Source organism: Pinus tabuliformis, chromosome 4_2 (assembly GCF_031772625.1).
Source record: "Pinus tabuliformis cultivar Carrire ecotype Pingquan chromosome 4_2, CPIR1, whole genome shotgun sequence".
Classification (NCBI taxonomy): domain Eukaryota; kingdom Viridiplantae; phylum Streptophyta; class Pinopsida; order Pinales; family Pinaceae; genus Pinus; species Pinus tabuliformis.
In genome coordinates, this window is record NC_142304.1 from 358,315,521 (window position 1) to 358,338,499 (window position 22,979).

The 22,979-nt window shown below is 35.2% G+C and overlaps 2 pseudogenes across 1 annotated transcript; one reads left to right on the forward strand and one right to left on the reverse strand.

The window, feature by feature from the left end:
• Window positions 1-1,733: 1,733 nt before the first annotated feature.
• Window positions 1,734-18,613, forward strand: LOC149169409 (GDSL esterase/lipase 7-like; annotated as a pseudogene).
• On the reverse strand, window positions 7,199-13,447 carry LOC149169410 (O-fucosyltransferase 23 pseudogene; annotated as a pseudogene). Its single transcript, XR_016259718.1, has 2 exons — window positions 12,435-13,447; window positions 7,199-7,346 (listed from the first exon to the last, which is right to left on the reverse strand). The product of XR_016259718.1 is annotated as an O-fucosyltransferase 23 pseudogene (transcript).
• Window positions 18,614-22,979: the final 4,366 nt, after the last annotated feature.

A 22,979-nucleotide genomic window follows, 5' to 3' on the forward strand; every position in this document is an offset into this window, starting at 1 on the left:
GTGTGAAGAATGAGTCAATATTGTCTGACTCCTTCATGCACAGATTCTCAAAATCTCTTCTCAGCAACTGTAGTTTTGTTTTCACTTTCTCCATGCCTTGATAGCCTGTCTTGAGGGTTTTCCATGCTTCTTTGGATGTCTTAGCTGATGCTATCCTTGGAAACACACTTTGGTCCACTGCTTGATACAAAAATACAAGGGCTTTTGAATCCTTCTTCCTATTGCTCTTCAACAAATCTTTCCCTGCCTGAGTTAACCTATTAAACTCATTTTCATCTGCTGGTTCTTCAAAACCAACTTCAACAAGTTCCCATAAATCTTGTGAGGCAAACAGGGCTCTCATGGTTATTGTCGAGTAGTCATAGTTTTTCCCATTAAACTGTGGGAGCTGGGTGTTAAACATACCCATGCTAGTGCTTGCGCTGGCCATTCCTTGCATTCTATGCTATGCTTCTAAATCCTTGACTATGTATTTAAAACATTGATTATTTCTTTAGCAGTAACACAAAGAAAACTTTGAGGAATACCTGGATTATTTTGCCTGAGACTTCACTCTGCTGGAAAAGTTGTTGCAGCAAAAAAAAAACTCCTTCTTTCAACTTCTTTAACACCTTTAAAGAGCCTGGACCTGCTCCGATACCACTGTTGGGGATTTTTCTGGTAAAATCCCAAAAGCAAAATAAACTGAACACAGAGACAATGCTCTGTTTTTCTCCAAGATCTTTAACACAGGGAAGCTTAAAAGGTTTCTGAGCAGAGCATTACATACACCCACAATACCTTTGTATTCATTAAAACAAAATTCCTGATACAAGATTCATCCTCTTTCACTCAGAGGGATTCACCAAAAAACATTTCAACAACAGAAAACATTACTCTGTCTCCTCCTGAGATTTTACAATGTTGTGTGTAAAAATCTCTTTTACATTCACTGCTGTAAAAAGAGATTTTACATATACTGATGTAATAACAATTCTTACATATGTTGTAAAAAAAAATTCTTACATTACATTCACAGTGCGGTGAAAAAAACATTTCTTTACTCACACCATTTACACACTTTTGGTTTTAAAAGAAAACTTGCTTTCCTTCTTCACACTTCTGCTTGTTACATTACATATCCATCAATACAACATTTATATTCGCTGCTGCAAATTTCAAAATCCCTGCACAGAAAAATTAACCCCTGCTCTGGTTTTGTTTGCTTCGCATTGGTTTCGCACTGCTGTGCGTATGTTTTTTTGCAATACAATATGAAAGTGAACTCATAACAAAACATATATATGGTATATGATAAATATGCAACCAAATAATAAAATAAAAAGACTTACTCATATCTCCGTCAGCAATAAAAACATTAAAATTTAAAGTTTCGACCAACCTTTTACCTATCACAATAACTTTGCATCCTATCACAATAACTTTGCATTAAACACTTCTACGGCTGTCAAACAAAAACTTTTACTGCATGTCAAAATTTATTTGCTGCGTGTCTGAGATGTCCGTCAACTGTTGATTTGCCCTCAAAAAATCCAATGGTCCTGATGAACGTTATGTTCCGATGGAATGGTTGTTTTGGAGAAGGTACATTTTACGCGTGGCAAAATCTTATTGCATCGGGCGCGTTTGTACAAAAACTGCTTGCTAACCAAAAGTGGTCCGACAGTTTTGCTGGATTAAACGTTGTTTCACTGAGCCACAGTTGAAATTATATTTTCAACAAAGAAGAATTAATGGAATTCGACCCTGAGCTTTCCGGCATAAGCCTGGCCGAGGAGAGTATTGCACAGAGAAGGGAAGAAACGATAAGTAGTGCATTGGTAGCCAATATTGAAGCACCAGCATCTCAAGGAATTAAAGAATCATATCCCCTGGTTCCTGCGTTCTTTATTTTTGGGGACTCTACAGTTGATGCCAGAAATAATAATTATCTTGGAACATTTGCCAGAGCTAATAATCCTCCATACGGAAGAGATTTTGATACTCACTTACCAACAGGCAGATTCTGCAATGGCCGTTTCACAATCGACTACCTAGGTTCGTTCAAGAAAAAGCCCTTTAATATTTGATTTCTTTGTTGAATCTTGAAAATTCGTCATTCTCAGTGTAGGTTGCGGCTGAATTATTTATTTATTTTGAATGCCACAACGGTTCTCATGGGGCTGCCATTTGTTCCCACGTATCTTGGATTGGGAGGAATGTACCAACACATGTAGCAGGGGGTTAATTTCGCTTCTGCAGGTGCAGGAGTTTTGTTTAACAGCGGTTCTGATCTGGTTACCTCAAATCCCCATTTCCGAAGAAACTTCCTGCTCTTTTATATCTTCTTGTTTGAGGATCCCTATTTTCGACGAAAATTCCTGTTCTTTATATCTCCTTGTCTGAGGATCCCCATTTTCGAACAAAATTGCTGTTCTTTTATAGGTTCTTGTTTGGCCCAGGGTTAGCATTTGGAGTCTGATAATAGGGTCGTTAAATTGCAGGGGTAGCACATATCCCTGACTCAACATATCCAGCAAGCCTCAGATACGTTCCAGACAATGTCCCTATTCTTAGGTGAAAAGGCGGCGAAGGACATAGTATCGGAGTCTCTGATATACGTTTCCATTTCAGCAATGACTACATTCATTTCTACCTGCGCAATGTCTCTGGAGTTCGATCGATTAGTTCTCCATGGAAATTCAACCAGCTACTCATCGAAACCATTAGTAATGAATTGCAGGTATTGGTATTTACTCTTTCTGCCTATTTTGAGTCTCAGTGATTAAAAACTAGCATTTGCACCTTATGTTGCAAAGGAAACGCCATAAGGCATAGAGTGGGGAAGACCCATAAGGCATAGAGTGGGGAAGAATAGCGACATGTGAATGGACATTGTTGAAAACAAGGGTGGATGATAATGAGTTACAATTGCAATAGTTAGTTATGTGTACTCTGAAAATGGATATTTTGCTATGGTCAATCTAACACATTCATTAATTAGATGACAACGAAAGAGTTTCGAGCTCAAGATGAACCAACACGAATCAACTACCTAAATTATTCCTCAATCAGTGGAAATAACCATTTCCCTCCTTTGATACCTAAAATACATTGTAGGAGACTGATTCTTCAAGTAATTTAATATAACTAACAATTTCCCCAAAAGATGCAAAGAGAGGCCGATAAAAATGTTAAATTGAAAGAATTGCATTTTGGTTCAAAATAATAAATATTATAATAATTCAATCATTCAAACTAAACCTAGTCAATAAATTGCCTAAAATAAATTAAATCCTTAATCAAAATTATACAAATTATTATTCTTCGTTTCTCTCAACTATTTATATAATAAAATCCAATCAATCATTCAAAATTGAGCACATCAGGCAGGCCAGTCCACTTTGCCTACAATAAAACTCATTGGGTTTCCAAATCCATAGGTTGAGATTGAGCCCCCGCTTTGCCCACAATAGAACTCTCTGGGCTTTCAGACCCATAGGTTGAGATTGATCCACAACCTGTTGCTACTAGTTTTGCTAGTAATTCAAAGGTCTTCTAAATAACATGATGTGTGGCTCAGGACGATGAATGGCTTAGTGCGCCCATCCACGAGACTGCTGAACTCCAATGCTTGCCATTCGTTCTGGACCAAAAAGAATATCAATTTGGTTAAAATTATTAATATGTTTATAATAATAAAAATAAAAAATAAAACAAACAAATAGATTATCGCATTAAAAATGGCATTTGAAAACAAATTAGGCGTTGATTACCACATTGGGAAGTTGGCAAAACAGATGCATTTGCATTAAAAATAGCATTTGAGAAAAAAATGCGGTGCTTACCTCATTGAGAAGTCAGTTCAACTCACCACCTAGACAACCAACAATCAAGCATACCCACACTCAAAGATAAAACTATAAATATCTCAAAGAAACTTTGATATGCATCTGATTGTAACTGACCAAAAGCAGTGGTCAGGCATTTATTTAATATATGTCCAAACTTCCAAGAAATGATTTGCAATGTAAGAACAACATGGACACATCGTCTCCTTCTCTGAATTTATTTAAATACCTAGCATTCTAACTTTAAAGGGACCTACATAAATTCATGGAAAACCTTCAATCTAGACATCAATAGGTTGTCTTGGGTGGAGGGCCATGATGACAAAGAATTTCGAATACATCTTATAAGGATATTTTGAAGTTAACAGATATGATTGCGGGATTGGAACAATCGTCGATCCTTCAATTTAGCAAAAGAAAATTTCTTAATAAATTCCAGATATCATGGGCGACGATTCCTTCAATTTTATTAAGATATTTGACATTACATCCTTTTATATACTCACTGTGAGGTTCTTATTTTCACTTGACAGAAATCAAGCAGGTCTAAAACCAAAGGCTTGTCCAACAAAGAATGAAAAGCTCAAAATTGGATGCAGGGTTTTCCCCTAGCTTAAGGCCTATTCCACGACTAAGAATACATGTTAATTCATGACAGGCATCACTAACATGGTTTGAATACTTGAAATCTTGTGTTGCTTTTATCACTTAAGTGTTTGGAGTAAGCTTGTTCTTTGTCACATTAAAAATGGCATTTGAAAAGAAATTAGGTGCTGATTACACCTTGGGAAGTTGGAAAAACAAATGCATTTGCATTAAAAATGGCATTTGAAAACAAATTAGGTGTTGATTACCACATTGGGAAGTTGGTAGAACAGATGCATTTGCATTGAAAATAGCATTTGAGAACAAAAATGTGGTGCTTACTTCATTGAGAAGTCGGTTGTTGGGAAGCAATATGGCAGTTTCTGAAGGGAGAACCACATGTCTGGAGATGACACACAATGCCCAATCATCAAAATAATCCATTAGGGTGAAATAAAACCCTAATTATAGATATTCAACTCACCACCTAGATAGCCAGCAATCAAGCATACCCACACTCAAAGATAAAACTATAAATATCTCAAAGAAACTTTGATATGCATCTGATTGTAACTGACCAAAAGCAGTTATCAGGAATTTATTTAATATATGTCCAAACTTCCAAGAAATTATTTGCAACGTAAGAACAACGTGGACACATCGTCTCCTTCTCTGCATTTATTTAATTACTTGGCATTTTAACTTTAAAGGGACCTACATAAATTCATAGAAAACCTTCAATCTAGACATCATTAGGTTGTCTTGGGTGGAGGGCCATGATGACAAAGAATTTCAAATACATCTTATAAGGAGATTTTGAAGTTAACAGATGTGATTGCAAGATTGGAACAGTCGTCGATCCTTTAGCTCGGCAAAAGCAAATTTCTTAATAAATTCCAGATATCATGGGCAACGATTCCTTCAATTTTATTAAGATATTTGACATTACATCCTTTTATATACTGACTGTGAGGTTCTTATTTTCACTTGACAGAAATCAAGTAGGTCTAAAAACAAAGGCTTGTCCAACAAAAAATGAAAAGCACAAAATTGGATCCAGGGTCTGCCCTTGGCTTAAGGCCTATTCTACGACTAAGAATACATGTAAATTCATGACAGGCATCACTAACACGGTTTGATAGTGTTGATTATTAAGCATACATCTATTCCATAGAAAAAGACAGAAAGTGAGTACATGACCAAGCCTCTGTATGTGCGCAACATAAACTAACCCCATCATTAAATCCACACATGAAAAAGTATTACAATATTTGAAGAATGCACCAAACCCCATACAAACTAGGTGTCTAAGAGATGAAACTATCATTTTGCTCAACGATCAACGATCAAACTTCGTTCAATAGTCTAACACCACAAATCTACGGTCAACAATAGGACACGGCATCAATTGAGGCAATTCATTTCAAAGGGAAATGCTATTTTTTAATATAATTTTTTTATTTAATTTTTTATATTAATATTGAAAAAATATATTTTTAATTTATTTATATTTATATTCAACTTTAATTCAGCATTATTTATTATTTATTTTGATAAATTTTAAATATATATTAGTGAATAATTTATTATTTATTTTGTTTTTTTTTAATTAAAAAAAATGAAAAAATAGATGAGTTTTAGTACCTTTTAAAATTCATTGACTTTTTTGGGTTTTGGCTTAGAAAATGACACTAGAACAAAAATCTCGGCTCATAAAGTTGACGAGGTGACATTTAATCTTTATTTATTTTTCTTTTAATTTCAATCTTTCCAAATTTTAATGTTACACCTAAAAACTATATATTGAAATATTTCTTAATATTATAAAATTTAATATATTTTTTTAATAAAATATTTAGAACAGTTTATCAATCAAATTTGAAATAAATTTAAATCCAAAATTTTATCATTGAATTTTGGTTAAAAATAGGAAAAAGAAAATTCTACTTCAGACAACAAAAGATTTCCGATTAACTTTAGTCTCTGGATACTTCAGGCACAGCTCCACTCAGATTTCTCAAGTTACTCACCGCCGATGCACAATTTATCGATTTTCGTCATTGCAGGCGCAACCGTCTCAAATCTCATCTTCCAAGGTATATATAATTACTATCTTCTTGAATGTTGATCTATACAGTACAATCCTAAACAAGTAAACTAGCAATTGTCCCAAAAGGTACAAAGAGAGGCTGGTAGGATTATTAATTTGGAATTGTAAAATTTAGTAGCAAATATTGCAGAGGGAAATCCCATGATATTACAGAATGAAATCCCATCCTGTTTCAAGTAAAACTGAGAAATTTCATATACCACAATACAAGTAACATTGAAACCAATCTTGTAGAGTGAAATCCCATCATATTACAAAATGAAATATCATTATATAGGATTTATTACGGTCATTACAGAGAAAATTAGCATAAGTGGAGAGCTGATTCAGAAGGTATGACATGGACTCTGTAGAGTGAATCCCCTAATCTTGTAGAGTGAATCCCATCATATTACAGAATGAAATAGAAGTCTAAAGGATTTATCAAAGACATTACAAAGAACGCTATCACAGTGGAGAGCTGCTTCACAAGGCAGGACATGGATTCTGCTTATTCACCACAGAAACTCTTGTTGTTGAAGATGAGAAGTAGCACAAAAGTAAGTCATTCCACAACTACTACAAACTTACAAAAATATTAACATCCTGCAAATATTCTCATCTATGAGGAGCTTTGGGGGCCTATAGATTACAAGAGAATAGCAGAAATTCTTCACTAAAAATGTTAGTAGCGTACTGATCATCTTGGCGGTTGGAGACAGAACTGGTGTTGAAGCTCTCTTTCCTCACAAACCCAGCAGGGGCTTTCTTGTCATAATTCTGAGTACAAAATTTGACTGTCATTTTCTGCATCTTTCTATTTATATACATTGTTTGAACTCCTGTACAAAATTTCCCACAGAAGAGAAACAAAAGATATTACAATCATATTGTAAGAGAAATGATCTGGCTACTAACAAATGAAAACCAACATGAAATGATGATTCAAGCACTACAAAGCTAAATCCTAGTTTTCAAAATACATTCTGTATTAACTACATGTGGGCATCAGACTGTCCTTGTACAGTGACTTAAGCTATTTGGCTAGCAAGAAATGAAAAGAATTCAAAACAAAGATGTTATTACTAATCAAGTTTGACACAAGAATAGATATGCATATTAAGGGACACAGCCACCTTTAAAGGAAAAGAAACAAATAATACTAAGATCCCCAGATATATATATATATATATAACAATAGTGTGCAGTTATTTCAACGAGGCTTGTCAAGGTAATCCCAGCTATTGTGGATCATGAGGCATTACTTTAAGAGACAATTACGAGATCAGTTTCAAAGCAGAGCTGTAGGCGATGGATCAAACAACATAGAAGAACTTTATGCTTTTTGGTAGATTCTGAAAATAGCAATAGAGAAAGGTTTAAATTTTCTACAGGTGATAAGAGATTCACAACACATTGCAGAGAGGTCAAATGGAAATTTCAATCAGGAAAATTTGCAGCTGGCCCATCATTGGACGGAATCAGAGAAGCAAGGAAAAATTCCATGTCATTATCTTTTCAGCATGTCTGCAAGGGATAAATATGAAGGCTGATATATTGTTCAAGTAAGCACCGAGGATGCAGAACAGATGGATGGAGATGATTGAATACCCCATCTGGACCTTCTCATTCAATCTATTTCTAATCAAGCTATATAGTAATGACCTTTTGGATGGCTGTTTTGGAAGCAGTGTCAAAACTTAAACATCATACTTGCCCTAAAATTATTATAACCGTTTACATGCTTTCCAGGACTTTAATTGCATACCATAGTTACACATAAAATCCACGCCATTAATCACATAACAGTTTGAAATAGTTCAGCATGCCTTCATAACATTGGAGATATTCCAACTGTGTTCATATTTGTCAATAATCCTGGATGACTTTAATTACAGTTCTCAGACCCTCTCCTTTAAGCATGTGATCAAATGCCTTGTTGATGTCAGCAAAAGAAACCTTGTCTGTAACAAATTTATCCAGTTTAAGCTCCTGCAAATTTAACAATCAAGGAAGGAAAGATTAAAAACGTAATTATAACTCTAATTAGATATGATAAGCATAGATTGCTCCCGTCATGGTACGGACAAAAAAAAACAACTGGGAAACATGACCACACAGTATTATCTACAATTATGGTTTGAATAAGTTGTTACAACTATGTTATGAAGTCTTACCCCATTCAAATACATCTCTACAAGGCCTGACAAATCAGTACGAGGCTTGTAATTTCCAAAGAAGGTTCCTTTCAACATTTTCTCGCTCAGAAAGTTTACAGGATTCGTTTTAAAGACTGCGTCTGAACGAGGGACCCCTGTTAAAACGACTACACCCCAACCCTGCAAAAACAGAACTCTGATATCTTACCCCATTCAAATACATCTCTACAAGGCCTGGCAAATCAGTACGAGGCTTATAATTTCCAAAGAAGGTTCCTTTCAACATTTTCTCGCTCATAAAGTTTACATGATTCGTTTTAAAGACTGCGTCGGAACGAGGGACCCCTGTTAAAACGGCTACACCCCAACCCTGCAAAAACAGAACTCTGATATCAAACATATGCATTTCCTGCATTTTCTTAATTAAATCGAAGCAATCAGTTTAAAGCTACAGCTTAGAATTGAAATGATTGATGTATCTTAAACCAAAGGAAACAAAGAGCTAGTACATCATGGCAGCATTCCAAAGCTTGAACCATGGCCTCAATACTCCCTGTGCATTCGACACTGCAGTCCACCCCTCCATCAATTTTTTCCGCAATTACCTGTAAGCATTTTTTATAAGTGTTTGGAAATTAAGAGTCTACACTGCTTTGAATGGATGGTGAGTGAGTGCACTCCATGCGAAAACTTAAAATCTCCCCCACCTAAGCACTAAAGTACCACACTAGTCAAAAGCAACCAATACTCTGATCTGGGAGAGAGTTTGATGATCATTTTGGGCAGCTCAATGTACCTGCTGAATAGGTTTTTCGTACTCTTTAGGGTTTATAAATTCCATTACCCCAAATTGTTTTGCTGAGAAAGGAAAGATTACAAGAAAGGGTTAAAAAGACAATTCTACAAGTCAACATATCAACATATGTAAACAGATTTTCCAATAATGGAAGTGGGAAATATACAATTACCTCGTTCATATCTCTCATTATTGAAATCGATTCCAATTATTCGAGCAGCTCCTGCAATTCTTGCACCTTCACAAGCCTGCGTAGTTAAACTCGGGTCAGAAGGCTAACATATAATTAAACTCTACCCTCATCATATTGGTCCCAATGAAAATGCAGGTAGGGGAAGTGAACAGAATAGTCCCTAGAAAAAGGTTTGAGGACTTTAAAACTGCAACAGATACTAATATGCATACAGTGGAACATAAAGAGGGAACTTGTTATTAGTACTTACAACAAGCCCAACAGCCCCCAGGCCAAATACTGCTACTATCGAACCCTTCTTGGGTTTGCCTGCGTTCAAAGTAGCACCCATCCCTGATTCCACAACAGAGAAGAATTTTACACAACAATTCCAGTCAAAGAAACCATTATGAAGGATTTTATAATTATTAAAAGTACAGCGAGCAAAAGTCCTCGCAATTCACATGCCCACTTTGTAAAACACTATACATTGTTAACGAGGTCAATTATTTCATTTCTTCAGTCAAACTTAATATATTATCATCTCAAAATTACTTATAAAATCTTCTACAATTCAGGAAAGTAGTTTTTGCATAAATGGCAGGCTGCATCCAGACTTGGAGTCGCTCTGCATTGAGTAAATTCTGTTTTGATAGGAGATCCAAGGGCAATATAGGCCTTGCGGGGCAGGGGGTGTTTAGAGATGAGCATGGTAACATTCCAGGGAGGTTAGACAAGTTTTGGAATAGAATACCTAACAGGTAAGCAGAGATAACTTGTAAAATCTTCTACTATTCAGGAAAGTAGTTTTTGCATTAATGGCACGCTGCATCCAGACTTGGAGTCCCTCTGCATTGAGTAAATTCTGTTTTGATAGGAGATCCAAAGGCAATATAGGCCTTGCGGGGCAGGGGGTGTTTAGAGATGATCATGGTAACATTCCAGGGAGGTTAGACAAGTTTTGGGCACAACACACACACATATATATGAGAGCACTGGATTTATCAGAGGGTTGGTGGATGGGAGATTGCTGAAGAAGCTGTGGTCTCTTTCCCAATTTCCCTGTGATCCCAGTTTCTGTGGGAAAACTCTCAACATCCAATAAAGGTTGCCAACTACACTCAAGGGAATCAAGTTTTTCTTAAACTCTCAATGAAATTTTGTTTTTTCCTTCTAGCAGAACCCTTTCATTCAGATGTGCTTTTGCATGCTGCAATCTAGAAAAACTTCTTGTCACTTTCATCGTGACAAAACATGAAGAGTGTAAATTTCAGACAATAATCTAAAAAGATTTTGCGAACATTTTTTGTCATGTTTATCAAGCCAAAGCATGAAGACTCTAAGCTTCAGAGAAAATTCTTTCAAATTAAACAACATAACATTACAAAACATGCAAGTCCAGAACATAATTTTTTTTAAACTCACAAAACTAATTTCATTACTAATAATTGGGCGAAAGTTAAAACATTGCTTCCTAGAAGAGGGCACATATAGATATATATTAAAGAAAGGGTTGACACGAAAATAAAACACAAATCTCTGTTCTTAAAGTAGTCTTAAGCATGGAATACAATTCAGATTATTTTTTCTGGCTGACTACCGACCCTAAAGAGAGGGGAATTAGTTTAAAAACGTTTTGCCTGCTGGAAACCACATTGAGCTAGCACAGAATCCAAATACCAATTAACTCATAAAGTCACATTTAACTTCAGATACAAGGCATCGCACTAGATATATGGAAGCTTATGTAACAGAAACTACACATAATGATTTGATCTTAGAGAAAAGCACAACTCAGCGAAACATAGTATGTAATTGTACCTTAGACAAGGAATTGTGCAGATTGAGCTCCTCCTCAGTTGCTTTTCGTAGCTCACTGATTGATGATTTATCATCGTCATCATCTACGCAATCCTCTGCCATCTTGTACCTATATGCAACCCATGAAAGCATCCATTTAGACAGACATTTATATTCAATACAAATCTATGGGTTGGTGTATAAAGAAAGAAAAGTCAACAACCAGAGTCGTGTTTCTTGTATTTCTTTACATTCATCAATTTGTGAATATAACTATTAATGGCTGATAACAAGTTCAAAACACAAAGATGTACAGCACATGACATGTGCAACAACACCTTCAGTGAGAATTCCTATGGCTAAATACCAACTGTGTTTGCAATTGTAGCAAATGACAAGCCATTTGATTAAAGACTGCCCTCTTGAATATCTTGCACTGTAGAGGAAACAAAAAAACCCAGCCTGTGTCATCTTCGTCAAGTATATTTGAGGCCCAGGACCTCACACAAACATCTATGTTTAACGCAGAATACTAATGTAAGATTTGGTAATAATAAAAAATGTCAACAATCAGACTTGTGATTCTCTTATTTCTTTATTATATGTTCATCTATTCGAGAAAACAGAGATACAGAGCGTGAGATGTGCAATAAAACCCTAAGAGGGAATGGAGATGGCTAAATATCGGCTGTGTTTGCAATGTACATAAACCACCAAGAACAAACATCTAAACATCTTCAAGAACAAACTTCATTAATTCTGAAATAAATATAGACCCAATTTAACAATAGTATATAACAATTTGTTTTGAACAACACCAATTGGTATTGAGGCACCATTAATCTCCCATTCTCTATTAAAAAGCTATTAGATCATATTTGAAGAGCATGATCGTGAGGAAGAATCATACAAAATGCACATAAACTGTAGCTTCTACAAGAGGTATTGACCAGGCAATTTCTTTGTAGCATACAGCTTACAAAATAATGTTACAGAAAATCACCTTGTTGAGATTCAAGCCTGAATCTGCTTAAAATTGAACAATCTGGTTCTAGTCTTTCACTGGCAAGAGACCTCATTAGATCCATAGCTAATAGCAGCAAGGCTCAAATCCGACATGTTGGTTGCCCATCTTTTAGGTCCTCCTGCTGGGCCTTCAATGTTGTAAGCATAAGAAGCCACAGTTGAACCTTCACAATCCTGCGCCCTATCCATTCTCATGGTCCTCTGCAACACTATGAGACTCGAAAATGTAGAAAAGCTATTCCCCTCAAATGTATCAGCCTGCAGGCATACTTCATAATCAATTGCAGATTGAATGAGATAGGGATACTTTGAGTAGATATCCAGCACACCCAGTTTCTTCTTTTCGTAAGGGGCTAAGAAGTCACTCCATCCCTCTAACAGCAACCTGTCCTCTAAAAGATCGTCAGCAACAGCCAGATAAACAACAGAGGGCTTCTCCAGTCCAGGAATGTGAGCAACCCTCTTCATTATTTCCTCCTTACTACTGCAAATTTTCAAGTCCTTGCCATTTCTAGCTCTGGACCTCATCTCAAGCTTCTTGCAATGGATCATCCAGTCTTTCTCAATTCTCATATGAACCGTCACATATTTGGGTTGAAATATGAATGGGCTCATTCTGATTTTATTCTGATCAATTCCAGTTCGAGAGCTTAAGCTCTTTAGCTTGGATACAACTCTGGAGACTTCGGCGGACAAATTATCAACAAGAACGAGGCATTCAAAGACTCTGGCATAATCAAGAACAGGCCAATGGTCGTGCCAAAGAAAAGGGTGTTTACCCTCCAATTTAATAACGGTATGCCGATCGCTTTCAGGGGTATTGCATTGTTCCAGCTGTGCCATATCCCTTTCCACTGTCCACCGCCGCCCACTCCCCTTAGCCACAACGAAAACATCGGAAAAATTACGGGAATTCATGCTGCTTATGCGAACGAAGCCGTTGCAGAGGGAATTGAAACGATGGAGCGAGAAGAGGCGATCGACCAGGTGTCAGCATGACAATCAAGCCTAAACAAATACTAAGCAAATTGCCTAGTCCACCAGGTGTCAGCGTGAGAATCAAAAGGACGACGAAAGTCCCTTTCAAAGGAAGGCCTATCGGCCTAAATATGAATTTCGGTGGCTTTGTTAAGCTGCATATGTTGATGTAGACCGCCGGAAACAACTTATTACCCTCATTTTTACAAGGTTGTTGCAGAGCCCCATTTTTCTGGGCATTAATTCTTGATGCATAGATGTATGTAAAATGTTGAATAGCAGACTGGATTTTGTAGCTAATAAATACTTTGTTCTTGGCTCTGCAGTTAAATCATACCGGGTTAATATCAAGACATGGTCGTGGAATGTTTTTTTTTTCAATATGGAAGCCTGCAAGAAAGTTTAATTGAGAAAGAACCCAATATGTATAAACCACAAGCTGCAAAATTCACAAAGAGTTTTCCCTTGTTGCTAACCAATCAAACCAATAGGAGTTCCTTCATCCAAGACATTGTATTTCTTCCTCAGGAAGTCCTCTTCTTAGTACGCCTGTCTTCTGCAAACTCCAATCTGATATCCCACAAATCATCCCCCAGCTGTTCATTCTCGCAACAAATCCATACACCAGTGAATGCCATCGAGTATTTACAATTTTGATATTCTATCCAACCACGAGCTGTAGTCGGATGCAAGGTTCCTCCCCCTGCAACCCATTGGTCTGCAACATTAGTGGCCGTAGTGGACACAGCTAATTATAGCTCAGATTTACCAGAGATCATCACAGCAAAATTGGGTTACTTTGATCATTCCAGACCCATCAAATGGGATTATATGGTATATGAGAGCTTGGCCACAGAGAGGGATATTGTTGTATTTTCCAAAGGGATTAACCATAGACAAGGACTCAACATTGAAACCAAATATCTACGCTGCATATTCAACAATAGCATTGAAACTATGGTCACACTCTGCACAAGAATTCATTAGACGCAAGCATCCCAATGAATGAGTTCGTTATCAGCTCATTGCCTCTGAAATCACTCTTCGAATCCATGGGAAATCCATTCCTTCCGTCGCTTATTATAAAATCCCGCCATCTCATCATTCAAGCAAAAGTAGTACTCAAGATAATGCACAGAAAATGAGACTACTCTGTGCCTGCACCATGGTGTTCATTGGCCCTTATTTCCTTTCCGTTATGTTATGTGGATAAAAACACTGTATCGTTTAATTGAAATTTATGGATGGATTTGAATCATTGGCCCTTATTTCCTTTCTTTGGGTTCAGATCATTCAAGCCTTTAGTTCGCTTGACCAGGATGCCTCAAATTCAGTACTCAGATAAATACACCGATGATACTTATGAATACAGGTTTGTAACTCAGAGCTTGCGCTATTTTTTTTGTTAAAGAAAATATTTTTTTTTCTTTTTGGCTAGATGGTGGACTTTCAGATCCACTCAACCAACCGCATACTACATCTATCATTGACAACCTCCTATTGATTTAACCCTATAGATACATACAATTGCAGTTTCCCTTCATTGCCACTGTAATTTGGAGCCTGGTTCTTTATCATTCAAAGTTGCAGGGAAAGGAAGCTGAAGCGCTACAAATCCATACTTCTTTTGGAAGCTGCCTCTCGTAAGTTGCTCAATGTAATACACCTCTTTTAGTTGAAGAAGGCATACAGAACAGTGTATGTGAAGGCCCAGAGAAGAGTGATCAATCACTACAAGTACCAGGCTTGGAGTGAATTCAAGGCTAAGTTTCGAAGGAGGGTGTCTGCGTATGTCGTGGATTGGAAAGAGTCTAGGAATGTTGTGTCCCAAGATCGAGCTCCAGGCCTTGGCAACAGGGCCATCAAACCCCATGAATGGGAGAATATGTTCTGCCAAGTGAATGACAGTGCATTGAAGGAGTTTACACGTAGAGCGTTTTCTTTGAATGATAAAGAACCAGGCTCCAAATTACAGTGGCAATGAAGGGCAACTGCAATTGTATGTATCTATAGGGTTAAATCAATAGGAGGTTGTCAATGATAGATGTAGTATGTGGTTCGTTGAGTGGATCTGAAAGTCCACCATCTAGCCAAAAAGCAAAACAAATATTTTATTTAACAAAAAAAATAGTGCAAGCTCTGAGTTACAAACCTGTATTCATAAGTATCATCAGTGTATTTATCTGAGTACTGAATTTGAGGCATCCTGGTCAAGCGAACTATACCATCTATAAGGTACAAATTTGAATGATTTGATGAATTGAGAGGTTCCTTTGAGAATAGATGAAATTAATTTGTCTGTAATCTGCACGCAGGAAGATGTTCAACTTCTTAAATAAATAGGAATGGGCGTGTATCATTTTTCTATTTCCTGGCAATGTATATTTCCTAGTAAGTTGAATTAACGAGCAGTGATATCGTTTTAAATAAATCTCCAATGTATTTTAAGTAACTGTTGGATTCCATAATTCTCACATTTCTGTTATTTGTAAATTTATAGAGGGTTCTCCAAGACACAACAGAGTCAATGAACAGGGAATTGCTCATTACATTAATCTTAACAATGAGTTGTTCTCAGAAAGGTATTTAAAACTCAAATTATTTACTTGCCTTGCACAGAGATTTACATCTATGTGGCTTTCCTACACACGAATATGATTTTTCATGCAAGTATAGAGCCTTTTGTGACTCTGTTTCACTGGGACATGCCACAAACTCTGGAAGACGAGTATGGGGGATTTCGTAGCAAAAGAGTCATGTAAGATTCATTGCCATAATTCTGTTGCATGCTTCTAAAACATAAAAATAGATCCCAATTATGATATATATTTTCTTTTTGGTCTAGGGAGGACTCTGGCATACTTATAGAAGAATGCTTTCGATATTTTGGAGACCACGTTAAGTACTGTATAACTATAAATGAACTGTTCACCACCTATTATTTAGGCTACAATGTGGGGCTTCATGCGCCAGGTTGTTGTTCCCCCAGATTTGGAAATTGCACAGCCTACAATTCTGCAACAGAGCTTTATATTGTATCCCATAATATGCTTCTTGCACATAATGACACTGTCAAAATATATAAGATTATATCCTTTTTTAAATCAGAGTACTAAAATTGAATTAGAGAGAGCAGACTCAAACTCATAAACACAGCAACTTAAAACACTTAGAACTTTAGAACCTCGTCACTTATCTTCATTCAATCACTGAACTGATTTTTATACATAGAGGAAATTTCTGGAATCGGTGAGGCGGTAGCTTCTCTAAGAAGCTATCCAGCTCTTCAGACTTCTTCTCCAGAAGACGCCGACTTCTCTAGAAGACGCTAGGTTCTGTATTAATGTTGGTGGTTGGATTTATCAATGTTTTCCAACAAATTGAATATGGGTTCATACAAGTCTTGACTAAATGTTGGAAAATGAAATTCAGGGAAAGCAGAAAGGTTCCATAGGCATGTCATTTATTGTGAACTGGATGGTGCCATTCAAAAAATCATTGCTTGTTTAATAGGCTACCCAGAGAAAAATTGACTTCAAAATAGGATGGTATGTGAAGCGTGCAATTTGTTCTGCCAAGTGAATGACAGTGCATTGAAGGAGTTTACAGGTAGAGCGTTTTCTTTGAATAATAAAGAACCAGGCTCCAAATTACAGTGGCAATGAAGGGCAACTGCAATTGTATGTATGTATAGGGTTAAATCAATAGGAGGTTGTCAATGATAGATGTAGTATGCGGTTCGTTGAGTGGATCTGAAAGTCCACCATCCAGCCAAAAAGCGAAACAAATATTTTATTTAACAAAAAAAATATCGCAAGCTCTGAGTTACAGACATATATTCATAAGTATCATCAGTGTATTTATCTGAGTACTGAATTTGAGGCATCCTGGTCGAGCGAACTAAAGGCTGGAATGATTTGAACACAAAGAAAGGAAATAAGGGCCAATGATTCAAATCCATCTAGAAATTGCAATTAAACGATAAAATATTTTTACCCAGATAACGGGGACTAGCATTTAAGACAAAATAACGATAAACCCAGAAGTAATCCCCGTAAAGCCTGATTAAATATATAAAATGAAGGAATCTGTTCTACCGTGATCAATTCATAGCCTGAAATACAAAAATTTAAACAGGCTTTTTATAGATCCGAAAAATGTGGGTAAAGGGTTAGTTAATGCCAACCTGGTGTATAGCGGATAGGTCGAATTCCGCCCTGAGAACTTGAAATGCCCTGCAAACAGCGGTGGAAAGCTCTGACAAAACCTTGAACCGAAAATTAGTGAGCGAGAACCTGAGATTGGGCGAATGAGATGGCGCGTAAAAGGTCGAAATGACGAACTTAGTGAGGAATAAACTAACCAGCGCGCAAGGGCAAAAGGAATACAACCAGGAGAATGACAGGAAAACTGCTTTTAATCGTTCGGCTTCCCACGATCTTCGGCTTCCCACGATCAACGATCAAACTTTGTTTAATCGTCTAACACCACAAATCAACGGTTAACAATAGGACACGGTGTCAGCTGGGTCAATTCACTTCAAAAGGAAACGCCTTACGGCGTAATTATTACATTCACAGAAGATTCTATAAAATTTATGCGAAAAGCAATTTATATTTACAATTCATTTATTTAAATCACAGATATAGCAAACTTTTTTTCAGAGAAAAAAAGCAAGATTTGATTATATTAAGATAATATAACTGATATAGCAAACTTACACTGCATTAAGTTCTTTTAATGGGAAAGACATATAAAATTTAGATAATTTTGTTAATAAATTTCCATTATTCCAACCTTCAGGTTAAATGAAATCCATTTAATGTTGGTTACAGATATTTGTTTTCCAATATATTTTTATTTTATAGTAAATCTTTATATAAAATGCTTCTGTATTTTTTGTTCATGAAAATATGCGATATATTGCAGCATTTATACAACCTTAATGCGAGGAAAATGGTGTGCATCGGTATTGGGCCTCTTGGATGTGCTCCGCGCTTCTTATGGGAGAGTAACAGTGTCTATGGTGTATGCGCAGAGGAAGTAAACAATATGATTATTGAATACAATTTTGCAATGAAATACATGGTGCAACAGCTTAACGCAAAGCTTCCTGATGCAAATATAGTTTTCTGTGACATATATGATGGAATCATGGATATTCTCCAGAATCCATGACGTGGGATTGATATGAACCGCAGAAGTCTGAACTCCGACAGCCCGCACCCGACCCATTATAGAGAAGAGTGGAAAGGTTATGGGGTTTGCGATAACAGATCTGAACAGAAAGAGCCTAGCATTGAAGTGTTGGAATCGCCGATAGTTTTGATAGTTCAAGTACTATCACATCAGGGTTATTGCAACACTATGTTATTGTTCCATTCCATGTGAAATTGCCGACAGCGATTACAGATAAATTCGTGTGTATTGAGATCATGGAACAAAACATGGAGGGTGGCACAGATCGATTTTGATATTTCATAGTCGTCTTTCAATTTTAAAGTAAGCAAAAGGTTGTTGGATATTTTTTCATGTTCCTTCAATTTAAAAATAAGGAGAAGGTTCATAATAATAATTAAAAATATAAACTTACGTGGACAACCATGGTCAAATAATAATATTATCATGGTCAACCATGGTCAATAATCATGGTGACATTGTCATGAACATTGTCTTTTGCTCCAATGTCACATTATGAAAACCATGATCATTCATGGTCAACCATGGTCCAATGTTGCATTGTGACAAAGATTGTTTCTATATGACAATCAACCATGGTCCTACGTTGCATTGTGACAAATACGTCGCATTGTGACAAATATTGTCTTAATATGAAAATAAATCGTGGCCAACCATGGTCCAACATCGCATTGTGACAAAGATTATGGGAATATGAAAATCAACCATCGTCAATTATGGTCAGTCATGGTCCAACATCACATTGTGAAAGAACTGTCTCAACATAAAAATCAACCATGGTCAACCATTGTTGACCATGGTTAACCATGTTTCAACGTCGCATTTTGACGAAGATTGTCTCAATGTGAAAATCAACCATGGTCAATCATTGTCAACTATGGTCAACCATGGTCAATAATCATGTTCACATTGTGACGAAGATTGTCTCTTTTTCCAACGTCACATTGTGATAAAGATTGTCTCAATATGATAATCAACCATGGTCAATCATCGTCAAGCATGGTCATTCATGGTCAAACATGGTCCAACATCACATTATAAGAATTATTGTCTCAATATGAAAATCAGTCGTGTCAACCATCTTCAATCATGGTCTACCATGGTCAAATGCCACATTGTTACAAATATTCTCAAATGAAAATCAATCATGGTCAATCATGGTCAACCATGGTCAATATGAAAATCAACCATGGTCCAACGTCCCATTGTCACAAAGATGTCTCAATGTGAAAATCAACCATTCTTAATCATGGTCAATAATCATGGTCAGATTATGACGAAGATGGTCTCATGGTCCAATGTCACATTATGAAAACCATGGTCAAACATGGTACATCACATTGGGACAAAGATTGTCTCAGTATGAAAATCAACCATGGTCATCCATATCCATGGTCCAACATCACATTGCGACAAATATTTTCTCAATATGAAAATCAATCATGTCCAATCATGGTCCAACGTTGCATTGACAAAGAATGTCTCAATATGTAAATCAATGATGGTCGATCATGTTTATTTTAATGTTTATCTTTGTAATATTTATATTTGGGTTTACGAATTTTGGGTTTATAATATCAGTCCCTTGGGTTTAATATTATTCCCTTGGGTCCATCATCCCTCAGATTTTAGTATTAATCCCTTGGGTTTATTATACCAATCCCTTGGGTTTATTATTCCCTTAGGTTTATAATATCAATCATGGTAAACCATTGCCAATCATAGCCAAACATGGTCAACCATGGTTTTATTATTAACTTGGGTTTATAATATCAATCATGGTCATTTTTATCAATCTCTTGTATTTGTAATGTCAATCCCTTGCGCTTCTTAATCCCTTAGGTTTTTAATATTTATCCGTTGGGTTCACTAATTCCTTGGCTTTATAATATTAGTCCCTTATGTTTAATGTTATTCCCTTTGGTTCATGATAAACGAAAGGGACTAATATTATAAACCCAATGTATACAAACCCTAAGATAAATATTAAAAATACTAAAATAAACATAGTTGAATTAATAAAACCTCATAATAATTATTATTATGAATTAATATTACTATATTATGAATTATTAATATTTAATATTGTTAATATTATTATGAGTTTATATTATTGTAATAATATTATTATAATAATCATAAATATATAAGAATATCATTGTTATTATTTATATATTTATTAATTATTATAAATGGTTGGTCTTTAAAAAATTACACATAATAATTCACTTATCACAATTCTAATTATTATTGGATCATGATTATTATTATGAGTTATTATTATTATAATTATTATTATTATTTTATATTATTATTATAATAATATAATAATAATCATAAAATATTATTATAATAATAATAAAATAATATAATAGTAATTATTATAATTACTATAATAGCTATTATATTATATTATTATTATTGTTATTATAATGTTAATTATATTATTATCTTATTAATAATTATATTTGTATATTATTATAATAATATAATATATTATTATTATTATTATATTATTATCTGATATTATAATAATAATAATAATATAATATAATTGTTATTATTATTTTTTTAATTTTATATTATTATTATAATAATAAAATGATAATTATATTATTTTGTTTCTTAGATAATATAATGATATCTAATTAATTAATATTAATAATATTATTATGAGTTTATATTATTATTATAATATTCATATAATAATATATAAATAATATGGTTGTTAATATTTATATAGTTATTGATAATCAGTTGGCCTATCGGAGTATATCAAGCATATTTACCTTGGTAAATATGGTTGTGCTAGTTAGTTTAGGGTAAAAAAACATTAGTTTAATTTGAAATATATATATGGCGCTTTATGAAAGCACTTTTTGATATAAAATTACTGGTTCAATTCCCCAACTAATCAGGGTGATATATTGGAAATATTGACTGTATATATATATAGATAGATATCGATGCATTCTGCATTTTAGTCTTGACCATCGCCTCCACTCGTGCATAGTTTACAACACACTCCCATCAGTCATAATAGTGCAACTTATAACTTAAAGTCTTGACTCGTGATTACCTCCTCCATAGCACAACTGCATATCAACTACAGGTTGAAAAATGTGCCATCGTGGCTTGCCCTTGCTGACGATCGTAGACTACTCAGATTGAGTTCATCGTGTTGCTGGTGTCATCACGTGAACAATGATTTTGTCAAAGTTCTAACTGTGCTCAGAAATCATTATTGGACTCTAGTGTTGGGCTCGGTCATGAGTTTAAGGCCCCAATCAAAAATACACAATTGCAAGTTAGGGTTTCGTTTTGCTCCTCGACTGGGGTTTGGGACCAAGGTATTACCATAATCCAAGGTTGGACGGGAGACGAGATAAAGTTTTATTATTGATTGCTTGATACAATGGAGGCTGGAGTGAATAGTAGACATGAGGGTGAGCAGAGAAAACCATAGGCTAACCAGTGAGCAACATAATCAACTAAGAGCTAAACACTTTTAGGATTCATTGTTCACCAACAAATATTTTTTTTTAACTAAGCAGAGAAAACCCTAGGCTAAGCAACCTAATAAACAAAGAGATTTTAGGATTCATTGTTCACAAGCAATTTTTTTTGAAAATCAATGTTCGGGTTCAAGTTATGTTTTATATCTTAAAACCTCCCAAAAAGATAACTAATGAAAAACAATGAAAAGGAAAGAAAAAGAAGAGGAGGAGAAAATAAAAATGTAAAACCTCCATTCAATTGTATTTTCAAAATCAATTGTTATGGCATGGAAATATGTTAAGACTTTATTTAAATGTGGAAATCCATTCATTATCTCATGGAGCAATGGATTATTGCTTCTTTATTATTAGTAATAGAAGTAGAGGTAGTGTTAAAGGATCCATTAGTATATTTCAGGTAATATTATTAATAGAAGTGGAGGTTGTGTTGAAACATGTACTATGGTAGAAAAATGCAATCGAAAAAGACTATTATAACCTAAAGGGAGAAGCAATGAATTATATGGGAGATTTCCATGTTTTCCTCAAACATAATTTGTTCTACTCAAACATAATAACAAAAGTGTCCTCAAACACACAAATTTTAATTATAAAGGAAAACAAATTATATAATATGTAAGAGCTTACAACAATCATTCATTGCTTTTGGGAAAAAAACAAACTTTAAATAAGCTTATGTCCTAAGTTAATTTAGTTATGGAGAATTTATTTAATGTGACAAGTGTCCATCTACATTTAATGCCATTCTAACAAATATCCTAACAAATTTCCAAATTTGATTCTTAAATAACCACACCTTTCTAGATGTCAAATCTATTATAGAAAAT